The sequence below is a fragment of the Stegostoma tigrinum genome, unplaced genomic scaffold, assembly GCF_030684315.1.
Source record: "Stegostoma tigrinum isolate sSteTig4 unplaced genomic scaffold, sSteTig4.hap1 scaffold_70, whole genome shotgun sequence".
In the NCBI taxonomy this organism is placed as follows: domain Eukaryota; kingdom Metazoa; phylum Chordata; class Chondrichthyes; order Orectolobiformes; family Stegostomatidae; genus Stegostoma; species Stegostoma tigrinum.
This window is the reverse complement of record NW_026728643.1, coordinates 1,331,692-1,354,793: the sequence shown is the minus strand read 5'-3', so window position 1 is coordinate 1,354,793 and position 23,102 is coordinate 1,331,692. Positions and strand designations below refer to the sequence as shown.

At 45.0% G+C, this 23,102-nt stretch overlaps 1 long non-coding RNA gene across 2 annotated transcripts; it reads right to left on the bottom strand.

Moving 5' to 3' along the window:
- Positions 1-3,511: 3,511 nt before the first annotated feature.
- Positions 3,512-20,941, bottom strand: LOC132209178 (uncharacterized). Of its 2 annotated transcripts, XR_009445272.1 has the most exons (6): positions 20,829-20,941; positions 20,139-20,270; positions 17,803-17,917; positions 9,006-9,794; positions 7,878-8,178; positions 3,512-4,443 (listed from the first exon to the last, which is right to left on the bottom strand). It is a non-coding gene; the product is annotated as an uncharacterized LOC132209178 (long non-coding RNA). The 2 variants fall into 2 exon arrangements; XR_009445271.1 differs by lacking the exons at positions 3,512-4,443; positions 7,878-8,178 and having other exon boundaries at positions 8,283-9,794.
- Positions 20,942-23,102: the final 2,161 nt, after the last annotated feature.

The window sequence follows — 23,102 nt, the reverse complement described above, 5'->3', positions numbered from 1 at the left end:
CGGCACAGAGTGCAGAGTGTCACAAGTAATTCTCACTGAGCAGTGGACAGTCCCCGCTTTTAATACTTTACAGAAGACATGATACAGAAAGCAATTTCACAATTTACAAAAGACATGATTCATGAAACAATTACTACAGGAGACAGACAGGATACCAAACAGGTATTGCATCAAGAACATAAAAGAACAGGGTATGGTATCGATTGCTAGTGAAGTAGCTGCTAAAGGTAGGAGTCGAATTTGAGTTGTTGTCTGGGACAGATTGTGATTTCAAGTGGCCAGTGTGTCTGGCTGGAACAAAGTCAGTGCCCTGGCCCCTTTGTCAGCGACGGAAGTTACATGCTTTAGAGGTTTCACACCTTTACAGATTTTCCCCACCTAACCCTATTTGAAACAGTTTGATTCTAATTTCAATTCAGTCAGGAATCTTAAGACAGTGTCTGCATTCCGATGTGTGGGAAGAAAAGGAGTTACAAAAGCGTTACACTGAATTCCTAGCTGGGCAGGAAGCTTCAGGGCTGAGCCTGCATACCTATGTACGAGGAGATAAGAGTTTACTTCTATAAATTAAAGTCTCTGCATAGGAATCAAATGCAGATAAAATACTTCAATTTATAGTAGCATAGAAATCAATGGGATGTTATCACATTAATATCTCATTCGTAGAACATAACACAGAACATAGAACATTACAGCACAGTACAGGCCCTTCAGCCCTTGATGTTGTGCCGACCTGTCATACCGATCTCAAGCCCGTCTAACCTACAGTATTCCATGTACGTCCATATGCTTATCCAATGACGCCTTAAATGTACCTAAAGTTGGCGAATCTACTACTGTTGCAGGCAGAGCGTTCCATTCCCTTCTACTCTCTGAGTAAAGAAACTACCTCTGACATCGGTCCTATATCTTTCACCCCTCAATATAAAGCTATGCCCCCTCGTGCTCACCGTCACCATCCTAGAAAAAAGGCTCTCCCTATCCACACGATCTAACCCTCTGATTATTTTTTATGTTTCAATTAAGTCACCTCTCAAACTTCTTCTCTCTAACGAAAACAGCCTCAAGTCCCTCAGCCTTTCCTCGGAAGACCTTCCCTCCATACCAGGCAACATCCTAGGGAATCTCCTCTGCACCCTTTCCAAAGCTTCCACATCCTTCTTATAATGCAGTGACCAGAACTGTACACAATACTCCAAGTGCGGCCGCGCCACAGTTTTGTACAGCTTCACCATAACCTCTTGGTTCCGGAACTCGATCCCTCTATGAATAAAAGCTAAAACACTGTATGCCTTCTTAACAGCCCTGTCAACCTGGGTGGCAACTTTCAATGATCTGTGTACGTGGACACCGAGATCTCTTTGCTCATCTACACTGCTAAGAATCTTACCATTAGCCCTGTACTTGACCTTCCAGTTACTCCTACCAAAGTGCATCACCTCGCACTTGTTTGCATTAAACTCCATTTGCCACCTCTCAGCCCAGCTCTGCAGCCTATCTATGTCTCTCTGCAACCTACAGCATCCTTCATCACTATCCACAACTCCACCGACCTTAGTGACATCTGCAAATTTACTAACCCCTCCTTCTATGCAAAAATCCAAGTCATTTATAAAAATGACAAACAGCAGTGGACCCAACACCGACCCTTGCGGTACACCACTAGTAACTGCTCTCCAGGATGAACATTTCCCACCGACTACCACCCTCTGGCATCTTTCAGCAAGCCAATTTCCGATACTAACTGCTATATCTCCCACAATTCCATTCCTCCGCATTTTGTAAAATAGCCTATTTTGGGGAACCTTATCAAATGCCTTGCTGAAATCCATATACACCACATCAACCGGTTTACTCTTATCTACCTGTTTGATCATCTTCTCAAAGAACTCAATAAGGTTTGTGAGGCACGATCTTCCCTTCACAAAACCGTGCTGACTATCCCTAATCAATTTATTCTTTTCTAGATAATTATAAATCCGATCCCTTATAACCGTTTCCAACACTTTATCAACAACTGAGTTAAGGCTCACTGGTCTATAATTACCAGTGGTGTCTCTACTCCCCTTCTTGAACAGGGGAACCACATTTGCTATCCTTCAGTCAGCTGGCACTATTCCCGTAGACAATGACGTGTTAAAGATCAATGCCAAAGGCTCAGCAATTGTCTCCCTGGCTTCCCAGATGATCTGAGGACAAATCCCATCTGGCCCAGGGGACTTATCTATCTTCACTCTCTGAAGGATTTCTATTACCTCATTCTTGTGAATCTCAATCCCACCTCGTCTAGTAGCCTGTGTCTCCTCCCTCCTTTTATCATTTTGTGATAACCTATAACGGGGCCGAGAGGGGAGCTGCTAAGCTGTGAAACTCAAATCTGCAGCAAGGGCTCAGGCATGCCATAAATGTACAGCAGGCAGCTATGACAACCACGAGAACACCTAACCCATGCAGCAAATATGAGCCCCAAGAACCACGCATAAGCCATCCCAACAAACTCTCTCCAGGCCGGGGTCCCTCACTGTACTGTTCCAACTGCCCCTGTATGGCTTGGACAGCATGGGAAATGTTATAGGTCTTATTGGTGGCGTGGGTAATGCCTGATAATAGTGTATACTCCTCTTTGCCGAACCAGCTGATATCCCACTGCATACCGGGTTTGCTGAGCATAGAGACAAAGTTGAGCCAGTTCTTGGTTGACCGCCTCCAATGCCGTCATTGTGCTGTTTCCAAGGGCGGCGAGTCCACGTACAAGGTAATTTCGAATTTTCTTTTGTGACCACCACCCCAGGGGAGCCTCCGAAGCTGACAGCTCCCTGGAAGCCGAATCCTAAGGAAGAGCCCAAAGCAACTGGGTTCTGCCATGCAGTGCAAAACTCCCGGCTCAGGAAGCATGTGACAATTCGCCGTTGAATTCGGGCTTGTTGGGGACAAGGGACCGTGAGGGGCCCAATGGTCCCAACAGCAAACAGCACCAGCAGGGTTGGAGTGGCAGCAGTGAAGGTCTCGTTAAGGAGGAAAACTAATCCCTTTTTATCCCGGTAGCAGGTAACAGACTCAAGTATTTCTTGATGGCTATGCCAGGAGGACTGACCCTTATGTGGATGGAAATTTGCGGAGTTAAATTGAAATGACCCACAGTCGGTTTTTACATGAATGCCATTGCAATCCCCACAAGACCACTGTATGCCCAGGGTCACAGTTATGGGCTTAGATTCTAAGCAGGGGCAGTTCAACAATCCGCCTCTCGTGGTGCAATTTCTCTTTACACACCGATGGGGCCAGGAAACATTTTGGGGGTGATTAGTGACGAGAGCAGGCACACAACAAGTCCCAGTTCCATTAAAGCAAAACGGATAGATGTTGGGACCTATACAGCTAGCCCCTTCCTTCCCATGCCCAGGTCAAGCGTCCACACAACCAGAGAGGCCACCAACTGCCAGTTTCACACACGTACCCTGCACACCCCTCGTCCATGTTCCCCCCTCCCCTCGGCAAGGCTTACCGGAATACTCTATTTCATAAAGCTGACGAGGCTTCCAGGCAGGTGTCGCTACAAATAACGCTTCGACGGACGGTGCTAGTGGGTAACATGCTGTCCAATTCCCGTGCAGCCGGATGTGTGTTTTATAAAACAGATCGTCCTGCTGGCCATGCATGGGCAGAATAATACTCAGTCCAATGGTTAAATGCACGCTGATGAGGAAATCCATCGTTTACAGTCACTTAAGTGGATCCAGCGATTCAGTCCTTGAGCTTTAAGGGCTGTCGGAGTCTGAAGAAACACTTGGTACGGTCCTTTCCACCTTGGTCCAAGCTTGGGGCGATCCCAGTCCCGGACAAGTACAAAATCTCCAATCTGCAGCCACGAAGATCGATCCTGAATCTCGAGGTCTTGTTCCGGTGTCTGCGGAGGTGGTCCGAAGGCGCACTTCACCGGCAAATGGAGAAACTTAAAGATGATGTTAGTTGTTGGAAGTACCTTTGCATTTCTTCTCCCATCACATTTAGGTCAGTTTTGGTGGGTGGGCTGGCATTGTCATCCCATGGTGTTCTGCTGGGTAGGCCATAGGCTATTTCCACTGCTGAGAGCCCAGTAGTAGAGTGGGGTGTTATTCGCATGTGATACAAGGCTAGTGGCAAAACCTTTAACCAATTCAGGCCAGTTTCTGGTGTCAACTTGGTCAGTTTGGTTTTCAGTGTTCCATTAGCTCTCTCCATTATCCCTGCTGCCCGAGGGTGGTAGGCAGTGGAATTGTTGTTGGATGTGAAATGTACCACACAGTTCCTTATTAATTTTCCCTACAAAGTGAGAGCCGCCGTTCGAACGAATTTGTTGCCGTACTCCAAACCTTGGTATTATTTTGGTTAATGACAGTTTTACTACTGTTGAGGCTTTGTTGTTTGTCGTTGGGAAAGCCTCTATCCACCCACTGAATACATCTACAATGACAAGACAATATTCGTAACAGTTTACGCGTGGCAGGTCAATAAAATCTAGCTGAATGCATTCAAACGGCCCACCTGGCAAGGGTGTTTTTCCTGGTGAGCATCTCACCCTCTGACCCACATTGTTTTGCTGGCATGTGAGACAAGATGCTACACGAGACTGGGCTGCTTCAGTCAGTCTGGGGTGCCAGCAGGTATGGAGCATTATACCACTCATTCCCTCCTTGACAAGGTGGGTGTCAGAATGCAGACAGTCAACAAGCATAGGTAATAAAGTATCAGATACACACACTTCATCGACTGTGGTGACCCAAAGGCCTGAGGACACAGAATGCAAACATCCATGCACGTTCCAAGTATTCTTTTCAGAAGCGTGGGCATCCCCCTGTAAGTGCCGAACAGTGACCATATCTGGTATGCCCGTCTTGTCTGAAGGCGTGCGATTTACCGCCTGCTTGTTCATAGAAGGTATAATTAAAATTTGCTCTGCAGCAGCCTGATCAGCCGAAGCGCTGCCCCGAGTAACTGTAGAATCAGAGGTATGGGCAGCACATTTGATAATAGCCAATTGTTTAGATTTAAGTGTGAAACTGTGTAGGGAAGAGGATTGCCTGGAGGTTTTCAACAGACAGGGAATCCTGGATGGTTGTACCTGAGGATGTTAAAAATCCATACGAGGTCCGGAGAAGGAGTGGGGCATCAGTAAGGGCCGGGCGTGGAGAGGTTAGAACTTGGTTCTTCAGCAGGCAGTCATGTTGGGTTCGCTCAGAAATGTGACTGGGTTAAGAGTGGAGCAGGAAGAGATAAGGAACAAATCGCAGGGATAAGGAGCAAATCACAGGGAGAACCTGGGAACAAGGGTGTAATCCCTGAGATACAGGATCCAGGTGAGTGGAGTAGCAGGCAACTGGTCGTTATAATTCAAGTTAAAAGGGCCTATTGTAAACCTGTGAGTTTCAGTATGATGTCTGTGCGTGTGTAAGTGATGCAGTACCACACGGGTTAGGGCAGTTTCAATACCCACTCCGCATGATGATTGCCGTCAGTCAGGAGGAAGGGCAACAGGGTGAGTGCACAGGAGGAATCTCTGCCCCGTGTCATGTCTCATTTGCACAGTGTCACCATATCCCATTTACCAAACTGAACCAGGGGGGCAGTATGGGCACTAACATTGCAGTGGTGTCCTGAACTAAGACAGAGAGTGGCAGGAGGGGAAGAAAACTCCAGTTTGTTAAAAAAAAATACCAAGCAAGAGTTGAATTTATACATGCTAAAAAAATTAAACAAATTTACCATTCACAAAAATCAGAAATTCTTGGGAAAAAAAAATGAATGTTGCAGGTGGGCCCTAGGACCCAGCGGAGCCACAGCTGTGGGAGAAACTGCAAGTTTCAAGAGGTATCCATTACCTGGAGAAGTGGGCGTGAATTTCAAAACAGTGGCGTGTGCCATTGATGGAAAGGCGCTCTCCTGCCTTAAAGCGGGCGGGGGTGGGGTGGAATTTCACAGTGCTGGATATCTCGAATGGTTTCTGGTCTATCCCGGTTCGGCAGGACCAGTACAAATTCGCATTTACTTTTACAGGACAACAGTGCACGTGGAGTTGTCTGCCACAGGGTTTCCATTGTAGCCCCAGCATTCTCCACCAGTGTGTGGCAGACTGTTTAAAAGATTGCAGTGAGCCACACAGGCTTGTACAGTACGTGGATGACATCCTGTTGTTCACAGACAACAGTGAGGAACATGGCCCCCTACTGAGTGAGTTGTTACAACTCCTGTGCAAGAGCGAGTTGAAGGTAAATCCTAAGGCGACACAGATAGGGTTGAGGGAGGTCAAGTTCCTGGAACTGACCCCCAGGGCTGGGGAGCGCAGCACAGATGCAGCACAGGCTCGATCAGGGGCCCTTGACATAATTAAACACATCTTTTGTGGCTTCCAAGGGGCATTGACTTGCATTGCATTTTGACCCCCTTGTTTTGGGCTCGGGTGAGGGACCGTGCGATTAGGGAATTGGCGGTGATTTTTTTCTGACAGTGGTCCTTCTTTAGGGGATGGCTATTCGAGGGTCTCTTCAAACTCTGTCCTCACATTCACTATCCTCTGCATGCGAGTTGGGACGATCATATTCTTCGCTACTTGGGGAGTCGCCAGGAAACAGTAAACAGGTGTTAGATGGTAAAGTAGGCTGCACCCAGGACTTGTGTCTTCCTGGGCTTCACAGGTTTTACAAGGATCCTGTCGTCCCTCATTTTGTTCACTGACCATCTGGCCTGCGTCCTGTTTCCTGTTTCCCTGTTTTGCTTTAGATCTGGTATGACAGGAGGTAGGGTCTGTACAAGCCGTGGGCTTGCCAGGGGATTCATGTGGGCTGCCGACTGAAGGGCTTGGAGATTCTATGGGAGGTTTAGTTTGGTCAGTGTACGGTGGCGGTTGCTGGGACTGATGGCAGTGTTGGGGTGCCTGCAGATGTAGATTGGCCAAGGACGGGTAGGGTTCTGGAAGGGGCAGCGGTCCCAAAGGGGTAGGGGAATGCCTTCCCCAGCCCTCCTCGGTCTTGCTCATCTGTGTCATTAATTTGGAACAACATCGGCATGTCAGATATGTCAGGAGGTACCTCCGATTTTTTGTTTTCTGTCAACGCGGCCTGCCGCTCTAGCCCCCGTTCTTTGTCTTGTTGTTCTCTCTCCTGTCTTTCTTGGTTAACTCTTTCCCTTTGATTCGACTCACGATCCTCACACTGCCGTTTTCAAACTTCCCAAGTTTTGGGTTTCCCCTCGTTATCACAGGCACTGATCCCTCTCCTACGTGCATTATCCACCCAACTGGCCAGTTTTGATTTTTCAGTCAGCTCCTCAGCTCTCTTTCTCTAGAATGATATTAACCCTTTCCAGTGCCTCTTCTGCTTTAGTGCATAGATCTATATCCCGCGTTCTCCCCAGTGGCCAATTCTCATTTCCCAATCTTTTGTTTAAGCATGCTGACAGACGTCTGTACTGTACTTCATTTTCGGGATTATCCCGGCATAATCGATGTAAAGGAGTGCCGACACCTGATTTATCCAGTGTTAGTCCCATTTTTTTCCTTTGCTTTTTTTTATTAGCGCTTTCACTTTTTACTATCCCTATATACTACTGCAGTGTCCTTAGTCTCAACACCCACATCAGGGTCCTGACCTTCGCGTGGGGGATTTCCCCTCTTAACAATCGGTCTAAGGCAGGGTGGTTGAAACAGACAGACACTGTAACTACACTGTACCTAGGTCGTACACTAAACGCCCTACCTTTTCCCTATTGCCCGACACAGGATTTCACCCCCGGTCACCGGGTGAAATCTATCCTCCCAGATTTTAAAAATTACCAGTTATCTGACCTGGGGGCTCTAACCCCGGCCACCAGGGCAATCGAACCTCCCGAATTTCTTTACTCACCTGGGGACTCGAACCTCCAGGCGTTAGGATTCAGCAGTGTTCAAGACCGTGAGTTGTCTCGGGTTCCGTCAGTACTGAGACACGCAGGGGCGAGGGGTCACACGGATGGCAGGTTAGTGAGAGAGACCAAGGTGAATCGTACCTTGCGGGCCCGTCCGTCTCACTCCACCGACACTCGAGCGATCACTTATTCAGCCCTCCACGTGAGACTGCTGTACATGTTGAAACCCTGCTCTTGTTGCAAATGTCAAATTCGTTTTTGGACACCCTCACAGACTTGCTGCAATAACAAGACACTGACCTGTTTAGAAAAACACAAAATCCCTTTATTACCAAGCAAGTACAAGCTGTGGAGAATCACTGTACTCACTCAGAGTGCAGAGTCTTGCAAGTAATTTTCCCCGAGCCGCGGACAGTCCCCGCTTTTTATACTTTACAAAAGACATGATACATAAAACGATTTCACAATTTACAATGGCATGATACATAAAACAATTACTACAACAGACAAAAACAGGATACCAAGCAATTATTACATCAACAACATAAAAGACCAGGATATAGTATCGATTGCGAGTGAAGTGGCTGCTAATGGCAGGAGGCGATTTTGAGTTGTTGTCCGGGACAGTTTCTGATTTCAAGTTGCCAGTGTGACTGGCTAGAACCAAATCAGTGCCCTGTCCCCTTTGTCAGCGACAGAAGTTACATGCTTCAGAGGTTTCACACCTTTACAAAATTTCCCCACCTAACCCTATCTGAAACAGTTTGCTTCTAATTTTAATTCAGTCAGGAAGCTTAAGACAGTGTCTGCATACCGATGTGTGAGAAGAAAAGGAGTTACAAAAGCTTTACACTGAATTCCTAGCTGGGCAGGAAGCTTCAGGGTAGTGTCTGCATACCGATGTGAAGGTAGTTAAGAGTTTACTTCTCTTAATTAAAGTCTCTGTGTAGGAATCAAATGCTGATAAAAGGCTTTAATTTATAGAAGTATATAAATGAATGGGATGTTTTCACACTAACATCTCACAGACAGTTTAACTGCAGGTCCATAACAGCGAAACATCAACAGTAACTTAGGGCTCTGAAACTATATGTACAGCTTATGATAGTCATGTTAGTATTACTCACCCAGCTGTGAGCTGATGGTGGGGTAGAGAAGCTCTGAAGATAGTATGGAAGTGGCAGTCCTGTTGAAATTAGAAGACTCAGAACTTTGTCAGAAACTGAACAGCATCCTGTTTTATTAAGTAACTGACATATAAATTTATTTTATATCAATGTTACATGCAACCATTCTGACGTGAAAATGCCTTCATCTGCTGTTTCTGAGTAGCTGTAAATGGAAGTGTCTCCATGCTCGACTTATAGACCTCTTCCACGTGTATGTGGCACAAGTTTGAATAAACTCACCTTGTTTCAATCTACTGAGGTCTGAAGACACAATGCTTTCAAAAACCGGCTATCCAAGGAAGAATAATATTCTCTGGTTCCTCTTGAATTTAGCTTTGTCATGATTCCTTAATACAATGCTCTGTCAAAGGGAGTCTTAGGATAGTGGATAGTCACTCTCACATTTGGAATTCAGCTGTTTGGTCCATGTTTGCACCAAGAATGTAGGGAGGAGAGGAGATGAGTGGCCCTTGCTTAACTCAAACTGAGATCCATCACTATGATATTGCAAAGCAAGTGCTGCTTGATGTCATTGTTGTCACCCTGTTTTGACTGCATTTACGTACTGACAGGACAGAGAACTGACTGAAGGCTTGTCCATACAGACCACATGTATGGTTTCTCTTCACTGTAAACGATGCTTGTTCCTTCCATGTTCAAAGCTCCTGAGAATTAAGTGTTCCTGGCAGTTTTTGATCCAGTGTTTGAGTTGAGCTGCCTGTCAGTAAATGTTCCCTTTCAAATTTCCTGGCAAATAAATTTAATACAGTTAAAAGTAGAATGAAAGCTGCCGGATTGTCACCTGGATCACAAAAAACTGCGAGTGTTGTAAGTCAGGAATGAAAATAAAAGTTGCGGGAAAAGCTCAGCAGGTCTGACAACATCTGTGAATGAAAAAAACAGAGTGAATGTTTCGGATCTGGTGACCCTTTCTCAAGTTCAGAGTCAGGGTCACCGGACCCGAAACATAAACTCTGTTTTTTTTTCCTTCACCGTGTTGTCAGTCCTGCTGAGCTATTCCACTTGGATCCTTTGATATCTTTGAAAGGACAGAAGATGAAAAATACAGTACAAATCAGGCTGTGGGAACTGGCCGCAGAGCCAATCATTATTTGTGCAGAGCCATGAGAGTGGGAGGTTTGAGTGAGACCACAACAATGCTGTCGGTGTAACAATACAAACTGTACAACTATCTGACCATAACCTGTGTCAGTCTGTAACTGGATATGTGTAAATGACCGAAGCTTGCTGAAAATGCATTCCTGCAAGCAGGTGGGAATTCATGATCCTCCTTTCGATAATTAATTCCCCTTTTGCACTGGTGAGATTTGTATTTGGAGTACTGTGTTCAGTTCTGGTCACCCAACTTAAAGAAGGTTGTTATGAAACATTTCGGGGCAAATTCAGTGGGCTAATACCTGGAATGAGTGGATTGACTTAAAAGAAAATCGAGAGGAAAATTTAGACAGGCTCGCCTGTATCCTCTGGAGTTGAGAAAAGGAACAGGAGACTAAATTGAAACATGAAAGATCCTGAGGGGACCTGACCAGATGCATGGTGAAAACGTGGTCCCTCTTCTGGAAGGATCTAGAACTGAGGGTCATTGTTGAAAGGTAAGGGTGAGTCCATTTGAAATAGTGGGGAACATTTCTCTCAGAGGGCTGAGAATCTTTGTGATTTCCTTCACCAAAATACAGTGGATGCAGAATCTTTCTATTTATAAAGAAAAGGCAGATTCTTGCTGACCAAGATGATGAAAGATATTCTGAGATATGCAGGCACATAGAGCTGAGTTTGAAATTAGATCAGCAGTGATTTTATTGAGTCGCAGAGCAGGTTCGAGGGGCCGAGTGGCCTACACTTGTTCCTCATTCCTTTGTTTGAATAAACCGCAAGACAAAGAAACTCGAGTCTTGTCTGATTACTGTGGGTGAGGGGGGTCAGGGTTTGTGCTCCCACTTCACTCACCCAGTGGATTAGTTCCTCTCTACACCCCAAACAGCTTCAATTAACATTGGAAAAAAATTAATCACATCAGCTGTCATCCTTCTAACTTACAGGGAATACCTCATTCCTAGTGGGATGATGCATTTTAAATCGGAGTAGGGAACACACAAATTAGGAATCAGAGTTGTCCATTCTGTCCCTCGAGCCTCAAAAAGGTCAAAGCTGATTTTTTTGTGCTTCGATTCCACATTCACACTTGACCTTGTTTTTTTTTAAAAACTTCCTGTGGGCATTGCTGGCTGAGTTTAGTTGCCATGGAGAAGGTGGCAGTGATCTGCCTTCATGAACCACTAGAGTCCATGAGTGGCAGGTGGACACATAATGCTGTTAGGGAGAGAATTCAGGATTTTGGCCCACCAGCACTGAAGGTATAGCAATACATTTCCAAGTCAGGATGGTGAGTGGCGTGGAGGGAATTCACGCCCAACACAGAGTCTACAGCACGGAAAAAGGCTCTGCTGGCTCTGTCTGACCTTGACACTATCTTCCAAGTACTCTGTTATTCCATCTTTTATAGCTGACCCTAACATATTTTTCCAACCAACAATTTTATGCAAATTCCCTGTTTTCTTTCTGACTCCCTTCTTACATACTGGGGTTACATTAGCTATCCTCCAATCCATAAAAAACTGACAGTCCATAGAATTTGGAGGATAACCACTCGTGCATCTGCTATTTCTACAGCCACTTCCTACAGTACTTTGAGATGAAGATTATTAGTCTCTTGAGATTTATCTGCCTGTTATCCCATTAGTTTTTCCAATATCATTTTCCTACTAATACTGATTCCACCTTCCTATTAGACCCTGAGATCCCCTTAATTTTGGGACATTATTTGTACCCTCCTTATTGAAAACGTCAGTCATATTTAATTGGTCTGTGATCACCGTGTACCCCATTATAAATTCCCTGTTTCTGCTTGTAAGGAGACCCTATATTCTTCGTGACCAGGCTTTCACTACCAATGTTCAACAAAGAGTTTAATGATGATCATGAAACCGTTGTCAATCGTCAGGAAAAGAAAAATCATCTGGCTCACGGATATCCTTCAGGGAAAGGAACTGTATCCTTCACCTGGTTTGGTCCATGTGTGACTCCAGCCGTACAGCAATGCAGCTGACACTTGATAGCCCTCTGGGCAATAAATTCTGGCCAAGCCAGCAAAGCCCACATCCTGTGAATGAATATAAAACAAAATTCTATTGGTTTGTATGGTCCCTGCAGCATGTATTCATGTTCTGTTTTCTCACTCTGATTAAATCCCTTTGTTTCCCTTTGCAGAAATCTAAACTGCTCCCAATCCTGTTGTCAGTTGTTTTATTGGCCTAATTTTGTCTGCTGCTTCCTAAAATTTAATACCTGTTCATTTCCCTTTCTGTGCTGTGGTTTGATCATGTTTCCCATTTTGTTCTTATGCCAGGCTGCGATGAGTAACTTCCACAGCTTGCCCACACCCTCTTTCAATGTTTGCCATTACCCATTTAAACACTGATTCACCATTTATCACAACTAGCTCGTGCCTCATACCATTTCAAATTCTTTCATTTAATTACAGGACCCAAGACTCAGAAACAACATGATCACTCTCCAGCTTTGTGAAGAATTCTATCATATTCTGGTCACTCACCCTTAAGGGCCCATACTCAACTGGATTGTCAATTATTCCATCCTCATTATACAAAACCCATCTGCTTCTTCAACATGTTGATTCAGAAAATTGCACCATGTAGACACTAAGGATCCCTCCTGCACTGTACTGCTACAGTTGTGATTTGTACAATTTATAAGTAGGTTGCAGTCACCTCTAATTAAAGCCATACCTTTATGCCTTATATCTCTCAATTCCACCCCAATGCCTTCCCTAACATTACTGCAGCTTGGGGTCCATATGCAGCACGAAGGTCATTTTCTGTCCATTGGTGTTTTTCAGCTCAACCCAAACAGACTGTACTTCAATACACCCTATATTCTGGCTCACGTCAGTTTCCTGTTTTAATTAGCAGCTCATGACACATCCTTTTCCCTCTTTCCTGCCCAATCCATCTTCCTCAGACAACCCACTTATTCCAGGTTTCAGTCTTGTAAACCTCCTCTGAGCTACTTTGAATAAACGAAGAGAAGACCAAAACCTGCAGACAGTATTCGAGATTTGGTCTGACCCCTTCCTTGTACAAATGAAGCAGAACATCTTCTCATTGATTATTATTTGTTGTCATAATAAGGGAGATGGCCTAGTGGCTTTCTGGATTTCAGAGAGATCCTAATCAATTGGTGCAATGGGCTGAGTAATGGGAGATTGAATTTTATTTGGATAAATGTTTGTTTTACCACAACACAATACTTCACAAAGGCAGGACTTGCACAATTAATGGTTGGGCTCTGGGTAGTGTTGCAGATCAGAAAAAAAAAACCTCGGGTTTCAGGTACATCATTCTTTGAAATTTGCATCACAGGTAGACAGGGTGGTGAGGAAGGCATTTAGCACACTTGTCTTCATTGCTCAGGCCTTTGAGTACAGGAGCTGGGAAGTGATGTTGGTGAGTCCTCTTCTGGAGGACTGTGCGCTGCTCTGGTTGTCCTGTTATGGGAAGAATATTGTTAAACTGGACTGGGTTTGGAAAAAAAAAACTTACCATGATATTGCCAGGAATGGAGGGGTTGAGTTATAAATATACGCTGGATTGGCAGGAACTTCTTTCACGGGAAGTAAGAGGTTGAGGGATGACCTTATGTAGTTTTAATAAAATAATGAGAGACACAGATAAGGAATAGCAAAGGTCGTTTCCCTCAGGTGGGGGATTTCAAAACCAGGGGCATATTTTTAAAATGAGAGGAGAAAGATTTTAAAAAACTCATGACGGGCATCTTTTTGTTTTATTTAGAGTGCTCAGTGTGTGGAACGAACTGCCAGAGGAAGTGATGGATGTGGGTAGTTACGATGTTTGAAAAACATTCAGATAAGTACATGAATTTGAATGGTTTGGAGCGAATATGGGCCAATTGCAGGAATTTTTTTTTAAATAAGGAAAACATTGCTGCTATCACTGGAAGAGATGCTTCTGAAAAATCATCCCATGAAAACATATGCTGAAATTAGAAATAAGAAATAAGAAAGGAGCAATCATCTGACGGGATTGTACCATAGGCTTCCTAATAGTCAGAGGGAAACTGCGGAACAAATATCCAGAGGGATCTCAGATACGTGTAAGAATAATAAAGTTATAATAGTTGGTGATTTTCAGTTTCCAAACATTTACCGGGACTGCCATTGTGTTAAAGGTTTAGATGGTGAGTATTTTGTGAAATGTGTTCAAGAAACTTTTCTTTATCAATAAATCGATGTTCCTATGGAAAAAAAAAGGCGTAGCAAGTGACTGAAGTGACAGTACAGGGAAACTTTGAGTCTTGCGACAGAATTACTATCAGTTTCAAAACAATTATGGAACAGAATATGCCTTCCAGAAAAAGTAAAAGCTTTAATTGGAGGAAGGCAAATTTTAATGCGATAAGAAAAGAACTCTCAACACTTCTGAGGAAGGATTAACAGACCTGCAACATTAACTCCGATTTGTCGCTCACAGATGCTGCCAGACCTGCGAAGCTTTTCCAGCAGCTTCTGTTTTTATAACTTTCAAAAGTTGACATGAGTAGACGGCAGGTATAAGGATGTCTGATAAGTGGGGGGCTTTCAAAAATGTGACAATTCAGAGTCATTATGTCTCTGTAAGAGTGAAAGGTAAGGCTGGTAGGATTAGAGAACAATGGGTGAAAAAAGATACTCAGGTTTTAGTCAGGAATTTAAAAAAAATAAATTAGTAGATGTAAAAAAATTGGCTCAAATGAATCTCTTGAACAGTGTAAACAGTGTTGGGGGCATTCTTAAACAGGAGATCAGGATGGCAAAAAGGCAACATGAAACTGCCTTGGGTGATAAGCTGAAGAATAATTCAAAGAGTTTCTACAAGTGCATTAAAAGCAAGAGAGCACCGAGAGGGCAAGCAGGGCTCCATAAAGATGAAAGAGATCAACTCTGTGTTGAGCATCAGGAGAGGAGAGAGATTTGAAAGGAATATATTGCATCAGTTTTTACTGTTGAGAAAGAAATGGAGGGGGTACAAGTCAGGGGTAGAAATATTTTGGTTTGAAAACAGCTCACGGAGATGGGGGAGATTTTTAATGAATATTTCTCCTCAGTGTTTACGAAGCAGAGAATCATGGATGCTAAGGAAACAAGGGAAGCAAGTGGGGATGTTTTGGACCATCGAGGTGGCGTTTGCAGCCTTAAAGCACATTAAGTTGATAATTCCACTGGATCTGATGAAGTCCATCTTCAGACACTGTGGGAGGCTGGGGAGTTAATTGCAGAGACCCTTGCAGAAATTTTTCCCTTCATCTTTTCTCACGACTGAAATTCCAGAAGACTGGAGGGTGGCTAATGTTGTTCCATTGGTTAAGAAAGGTAGCAAAGACCAGCCAGTGAACCAGTGGTAGACAAGGTATTGAAGATGATATTTAGAGAGTGGATCAACCAAAGCTGGGATATTCAAGATCTGATTAGGGTTAGTCAGCATGGATTTGTGCACAGGAATCATGTCTGACAAATCTATTCAAGTTTTTTGAGGAGGTAAGCGGGAGGATTGATGAGTTTAGGGCAGCGAATGCTATCTATATGGACTTTAGTAAGGCCTTCAACAAGGTCCCATACGGCAGCCTAGTCATGAAGGTTCAGTTGTGTGGGATCCAGGGAGAGCTAGATCATGGGATTCGAAATTGGGTCGAGGGTAGGAAGCATAGCGTGATGGCTGAACTTTGGTTCTCAGACTAGTGGCCTGTGGCTAATGGTGTGCCACGGGGGTCAATACTGGGATCATTGTTATTTGTCCCTTACATAAATGATCTGGATGTCAATGTATATGGCATGATTAGTAATTTTGTATCATCTGCAAACTTAAGAGGTATTGCTGAGGTATCAAAAATTACAGGGGGATTGTGATCAGATGGGGAAGTGGGCTGAGGATTGCCAAATGAAATTCAACACAGCTAAGCGTGAGGTGTTAGCATTTGGAAAGTTCAGCCAAGGTAGGAGTTATACAGTAAATGGTGAAGTTCTGAGGAATATTGTGGAGCAGAGAAACTGAGAAGCACAAGTGCATAGTTGGTTGAAAGCAGCATCACAGGTAGACAGGGTGGTGAAGAAAGCATTTAGCATCCTGGCCTTCTTCGGTCGATGCATTGCATATAAGAGTTGGGATGTTATGTTAAAGGTGTACAGGTCATTGGTGAGGCCACACTTGCAGTGTGGTGTACAGTTTTGGTCACCCTGTTACAGGAAAGGCATAGTTAAACTGGAAAATGTGCAAAGAAGAGTTACGAGAATGTTGCTAGGAATACAGGCAAGTTCTAAGGAGAGGTTGGCCAGGATTGGACTTTATTCCTTGGAATGGAGGAGAATTAGGGCATACCTTACTGAGGTGAATAAAATCATGAGGGGCAGAGATAGGATGAATGCACGTAGTCTTGTTCCCAGGGATGGGGAATGGAAAACTAGAGTGTACAGATTTAAGGTGAGAGAGGTCAGATTTAAGGAGGACGTGAGGGGCAACTTCTTCACACAGACAGTGGTGCATATTTGGAATGGGCTGCCAGAGAATGTGGTTGAGACAGGTACAATAGCAACGTTTAGAACACATTTGGGCAGGTACATGGATGGAAGTGTTTAGTGGGGATATGGACCAAATGCAGGCAGTTAGAAATTGCTGAGTGGGCACCATAGTCAGCACAGACCAGTTTGGGCCGAAGGGCCTGTTTCCATGCTGTATTACACTCTGACTTTAAACCTCCAGTTCCTGCTTTAGTGCATCAAACCATGCTGTGTGAAGTTAAAGAGAAAACAGGGGCCCCTTTGCAGAAAGATTTGCATCATCTATAATTACGGGTGAGGTGCCAGATGACTGGAGAGTGGCTAAAATTGTGCCTTTGTTTAAGGGATATCAGGAGAAGCCTGGGAGCTGTAGACCTGAGTCTGACTTCGGTTTTGGGTATGTAGTTGAAGGTAATTGTCAAATGTAGGATTTATGTATTTGGAGAGTCAAGGAATGATTAGTTGATTGAGTTTTTTGGAGAAGTAGCAAAGAAAATTATTAAGGGCAGAATGGTGGATGTAGTTTATTTTGACAAGAGTAAAGTTTTTGACAAGGTTCCACAAGGTGGACTAATTAGTAAAGTTAGATCGTATGGGATTCAGGGGGAGCTTGTCAGCTGGATACAGATATGGCTTCGTGGCAGGACACAGGGACTGGTGGTGGAGGGTTGTTTATCAGACCGGAGGCCTGTTCCCAGAAGTGTTCCACAGGAGTCAGTGCTCGCTCCAATTTTGTTTGACCTTACATAAAAAAAAGCGATTTAGATTAAAATAGTGGAGACATGGTCAGTAAGTTTGCAGATGACTCCAAAATAGGCAGGATAGTGGACAGTGACGTAGGCTGTCCAGGATTACAAAGAGATCTTGATTTACAGGGTTAAGAGGCTGAGGAATGGCAGGTGGTGTTTAATTTGGATAAAGGCGAGGTATTTCGTTTTGGTAAAACAAACAAGATCAGTATTTGTACAATTAAATGTAGGGCCTTGGGGTTAGTGTTGTCGAACAGAGAGACCTCAGGGCTCAGGCCCTTAATTCTGTGAGGTTGGCATCACATGTAGAAAGGGTGGTTAAGTCGGTGTTTAGCCTGCTTGCCTTCACTGCTCAGACCTTTTGAGTACAGGAGGTGGGACGTCATGTTGAAATTGTGCAGAACATCAGTGAGGCCTCTTCTGGAGTAATGTGTCCACTTCAGATCTCCTGTTCTTCAAAGGATATCATCGACCTGGGGAGGATTCAGCAAAGATTTATCAGGAAGTTGCCAGGAGTGGAGGTTGAGAATAAAAAGAGAGGCTTGATTGGTTGAGGCATTTTTCCATTGCAGTCTCAGAATGGAGGGGTGATTTATATGTTTATATAATCATGAAGAGTACACCTAAGGTGAATGGAAGATCCCTTTTCATTTGGGAGGGGAATTTCAAGACAAGGGAGCTGGACGAAGCAAACTGAAACGTTCCCGGTTCATGCCCGAATCTGGACAGTTCTTATTGCCAGACTATTTGACGAAGGGCCAAACAGATGGAGGTTAGGTGATGCTTCTCGTGGCTGGATTAGCTTTCTACTCTGTGTGGCTTCATGCTACACTTACAGTCTATAGGTTACCAGTACTGGAGGGTATGAGTTATGTGGAGAGACTGGGGCTTCACTGGAAAACAGGAGGTTGAGCAGTGACTTTTGAGAGGTTTATTAAATCGTGAGGGGTATAATGTGAACAGCAAGGGCCTTCTCCCTTGGATAGGGGAGTCCAAAACTAGAGGGTATTTTTTTAACGGGAGAGGAGAAAAATTTGAAGGGCAGTAAAGGGGAACTGTTTCAAACAGAGTGTTGTTTCTATGTGGAATGAACTGCCAAAGGAAGTGAAAGATGCAGGTACACTTCCAACATTTATAAGACATTTGTACAGGTACATGAATAGGAAAGCTTTAGAGGGATATGGACCCAACTCAAGCAAGTGGGACTCGTTCAGTTTGGGAAGCCTGGTCAGCATGGACAAGTTGTAATGAAGGAGGCTAGAGAACGCAGAAATTTTTTTGATATTTTGAAAATAGTTCACATTACAGGAGATGAAGTGCTAAATGTCTCAGAAAATATAAATGTTGATAAATCTCCAGTACCTGATCTAGTGTATCTGAGGATATTGTGGGAAGTAAGGGAGGAAGTTGCAGAAATATTCGTATCATCTATAAATATGGGTGGGTGTGACATGACTGGAGAGTGGCTGATATTATCCCTTTGTTTTAGAAGGGATGTGGGAGAAGCCTGAGAACTATGAACCTTAGCCTAACAATGGAAAACAGTGACAGAATTAGGCTGGTATGGATTTATGAAAGGGAAATCATGTTGGACAAAACTGCCGGAATGTTTCAAAAATGCAACATTTAGAGTTGAAAAGGCAGTGGATGTGGCTTATGTAGGCTTTGAGAAGGCATTCAAAGTCCCCACATAAGAGATTAGCACGTAAATTTAAAGCATGAGAGATTGGGTATTCACAGGGATACAGAGCTGTTTGGCACACAGAAACAGTCAGAATAAACAGTCATTTCTTGTATGCCAACCAGTGACCAGTGTGGAACTGTGGTCCATGGTGGATCCCAGGTATTCATACAATCAATTTATCATTTAAATGAGAAATGCGTCTCAGTTCGAGATTATCTAGTTGGATTACAAAACTAGGAAAACACAAGTCACTGACAGTAAGCATGCAGGTGTAGCAGGGGGTGAAGAAGGCAAATGGTATTTTGACCTGCAGAGTTAGAGCATTTGAGTACAGGAGCAGGGATGTCTTCCTGAAATTGTACAGGATCTTGGTGAGACCACACCTGGGATGGTATGTGTAAATTTGGAATTTTTATCTGTGGAAGGAATTTCTGGCTACACAGGCTGTTCACAACAGTTGATCAGACTGATTCCTGGGATGGCAAGACTTACATGTAAGGATAGGATGGATTGGTTAGGATGAAATTCACTGGAGTTTAGAAGAACGATGAAAGATTTCACAGAAACCAATAAAATTCGAGGTAAATACAGGAAGGATGTTATCAATGACCAGGGAGTTGGAGCTTAGGGGCATGGACTCGGCTGTTAAGAATTGAAATGAGGAAATTTAAAAAAAAATACAGAGACTGGTGACCCTGTGAAATTTGCTGCCACAGAAAGCAGTTAAGGCCGAACACTGGATGTTTCCAAGAAGACGATAACATGTATAGTTGTCGTGGCTTAAGGGATCAAAAGACCTGGCTCTAAAGTGGGAGGAGGCTGAGTAGAATGATCAGCCATGATCAAAGTGACTAGCGGAGAAGGATCGAAAGCTACAATGGCCTGCGCCTGTTCCTATTTTCTATGTTTCTATTCTGTTGAAGGTGGAATATAAGAACAAAATGACAACAACAGACACAAAAAACAGCACGACCTTATCGCCACTGGATGAAAATCCTGCAACTCCTTACCAATTTGCAACATGGGAGCCACATCACCACGTGGATTGCAGCAGTTCAAGAAAGTGCAGAGTGATTTTGGAAGCTTCTGCAGTGGCTGCTCTGTCTCTCATTTTCAATCCAGTTTTCAAGTTGTTGAATGCCCTGAGAAACGTAACAGAGTATGTCAGAAATATCTTTGGAAGTTTGCTGATACTGGGGGAAGCAAGGGGTGGGATAGGGGCTGGAGGTAAAAAAAGTGGGTAAAGTGGGGGAAGAGGGACAATGAGAGAAACAACTGGCTGGATTTTGTGGTGGGGTGATGGGCGAAGAATAACCCCAATATCCAAACCACACGGACCCACCCTGTTCAGCTCTCTCCCTCCACTCTGTGGTCTTTCTCTGAGGCTCTGTCACACCAGCAGCCAGCTCAGCATCAAAGATGTGCATTTGGCCCAGTTTTAAAGTCCTTCTGTTTGACAACATTCTCTCCCAGACTTGCTGGCACCAGTTCCCAGATGCGGACCTTATTAATGGCCAAAAGAGTCTACACAGTTTTCCAATAAGAAACAACCTGCAATCGACTTCCAGGCCTGGCCTCAGAAGCCAATAATTGATTTTGCATTTTTTGGAGCACAACAGCTGCTCACAGTCCAGACGTCACCGTTCAACTCTCAGATTCAAGCCAAAAATGACTTTTTAAAAACTCAAAACAAAACTCACCGAGGGTGCTAACACAATACGCAGTGGAAAGACCTCGAACCAGTGAGTACACATTGGAGTTCTGCTTTACTGAGAACACCTCTCATTGCTGTAATCACATTCTGAAGTGGCTTGACAGGGTAAAAGCTGACAGGACTTTCCCGCTCACAGGACAGTCTAGGCCTGTTTCAGGGAGGAAGCCTGAGGCTCTCTGCAAACTAAACGCGGTACTGGAAGACCCCTGTTTGGGACCTGAGACCTAAACTGAACAATCACGCAGCCCTCTTGCTGGAATACAGCACCGAAGCTGCCCTCCCCTTTAACCGGTACTCACCGCTTGTGGCTCTCATGGAGGACCATTTCATTCCGGATATCCCTCCCAGTACGCATGCTCACAATCACAATGAGCTGTGCGCATGCTCCATAGCTGAATACGCCGGTTTGAGACAATGGGAACTGCGGATGCTGGAGAGTGTGAGATAACAAGCTGTGGGGTTGGATGGACACAGCAGGACAAGCAGCATCTCAGGGGCACAAAAGCTGGTGTTTCGGTCCTAGACCCTTCTTCAGAAAAGGGGGATGGGGAGAGGGTTCTGGAATAAATAGGGAGAGAGGGGGAGGCGGACCGAAGATGGAGAGAGGAGAAGGTAGTTGGCTGTTGGTTTGTTCGCCGAGTTTGGCAAATGAATTGCAAACGTTTCGTCTCCAGTCGAGAAGACATCATCAGTGCGTAGCTGCTGCTGCGTAGGAGAAGATAGGTGGAGAGGAGGCAGGCAGGTCAAAGAGGCAGGGATGGAGCCAGTAAAGGTGAGTGTAGGTGGGGAGGTAGGTAGGGGATAGGTCAGTCCGGGAAGGACGACAGGTCAAGCGGTCAGGATGAGGTTTGTAGGTAAGAAATGGGGGTGTGGCTTAAGGTGGGAGGAGGGGACAGGTGAGAGGAAGAACAGGTTAGAGAGGTGGGGACGAGCTGGGCTGGTTTGGGATGCAGTGGGGGAGGGGAGATTTTGGAGCTTGTGAAATCCACATTGATACCATTGGGCTGCAGGGTTCCCAAGTGGAATATGAGTTGCTGTTCTGTAACCTTCAGGGAGCATCATTGTGGCGCTGCAGGAGGCCCAGGATGGACATGCCATTTGCACAATGGGAGGGGGAGTTGTTTAGTTCGAACCGAGCATGGGTGATCTGCAAAGTTGTCCCCACGCCTCCGCTTCGTTTCTCCGATGTAGCGGAACCACAATGGGAACAGCGGATGCAGTCTAGCACATTATCAGATGTGCGGCCTGGGATCGAGGTGAGGGGGGAGGGGTAGGGGCAGCTGGAGCACTTTCTGCGGTTGCAGGGAAAAGTACCGGGTGTGGTGGGGCTGGAGGAGAGTGTGGATCGGACAAGAGAGTCACGGAGAGAGTAGTCCATCCGGAAAGCAGACAAGGGTGGGGACGGGGTGTGAGGGATGAGTTGTTCAAAATGTGGGAGACGCGGTCGAGGGAGTTCTCAACCACTGAGTCGGGGGAGGTTGCCGTCCTTGAAAAACGAGGACATCTGAGATGTACAGGGGTGGAACTCATCAACCTGGGAGCAGTTGCGGCAGAATTGGGAATAGGGGATGGCATTTTTGCAGGAAGGTGGGTGGGAGGAGGTGTATTACAGGTAGCTGTGGGAGTCAGTGCGCTTGAAATGGATATTGGTTTCTGGGTGGTTGCCAGAGATGGAGACAGAGAGATTCAGGAAGGAGGGAGAGGCATTAGAGATGGTCCAGGTGAACTTAAAGGTGTGGTGGAAGGTGTCAGTGAAGTGAATGAACTGTTTGAGCTCCTCGTGGATGCATGAGGTGGCGTGGATGTAGTCATCACTGTATTGGAGGAAGAGGTGGAGTTTAGGGCCTGTGCAAGTACGGAAGAGGGATTGTTCCACATAACCTACAAAGAGGCAGGCACAGCTTGGGTCCATGTAGGTACCCATGGCCACCCCTTTTGTAGGTAGTGGGAGGAATTGAAAGAGAAGTTGTTGAGGGTGAGGACGAGTTTGGCAAGGCGGATGAGGGTGTCAGCGTTGGGGCACTGTTTGGGCCTGCGGGATAGGAAGAAGCATGGGGAATGCGGGTGTATAGGAACTGGACGTCCATGGTAAAGATGAAGTGTTGGGGACTGGGGAATTGTAAGTTTTGTAGGAGATGGAGAGTGTGGGTGGTGTCACAGACGTACGTAGGGAGTACCTGGGCTAAGGGTGAAAAAATGAATTCCAGTTAGGTGGAGATAAGTTCAGTGGGGCAGGAGCAGGCAGAGATAATGGGTCAAC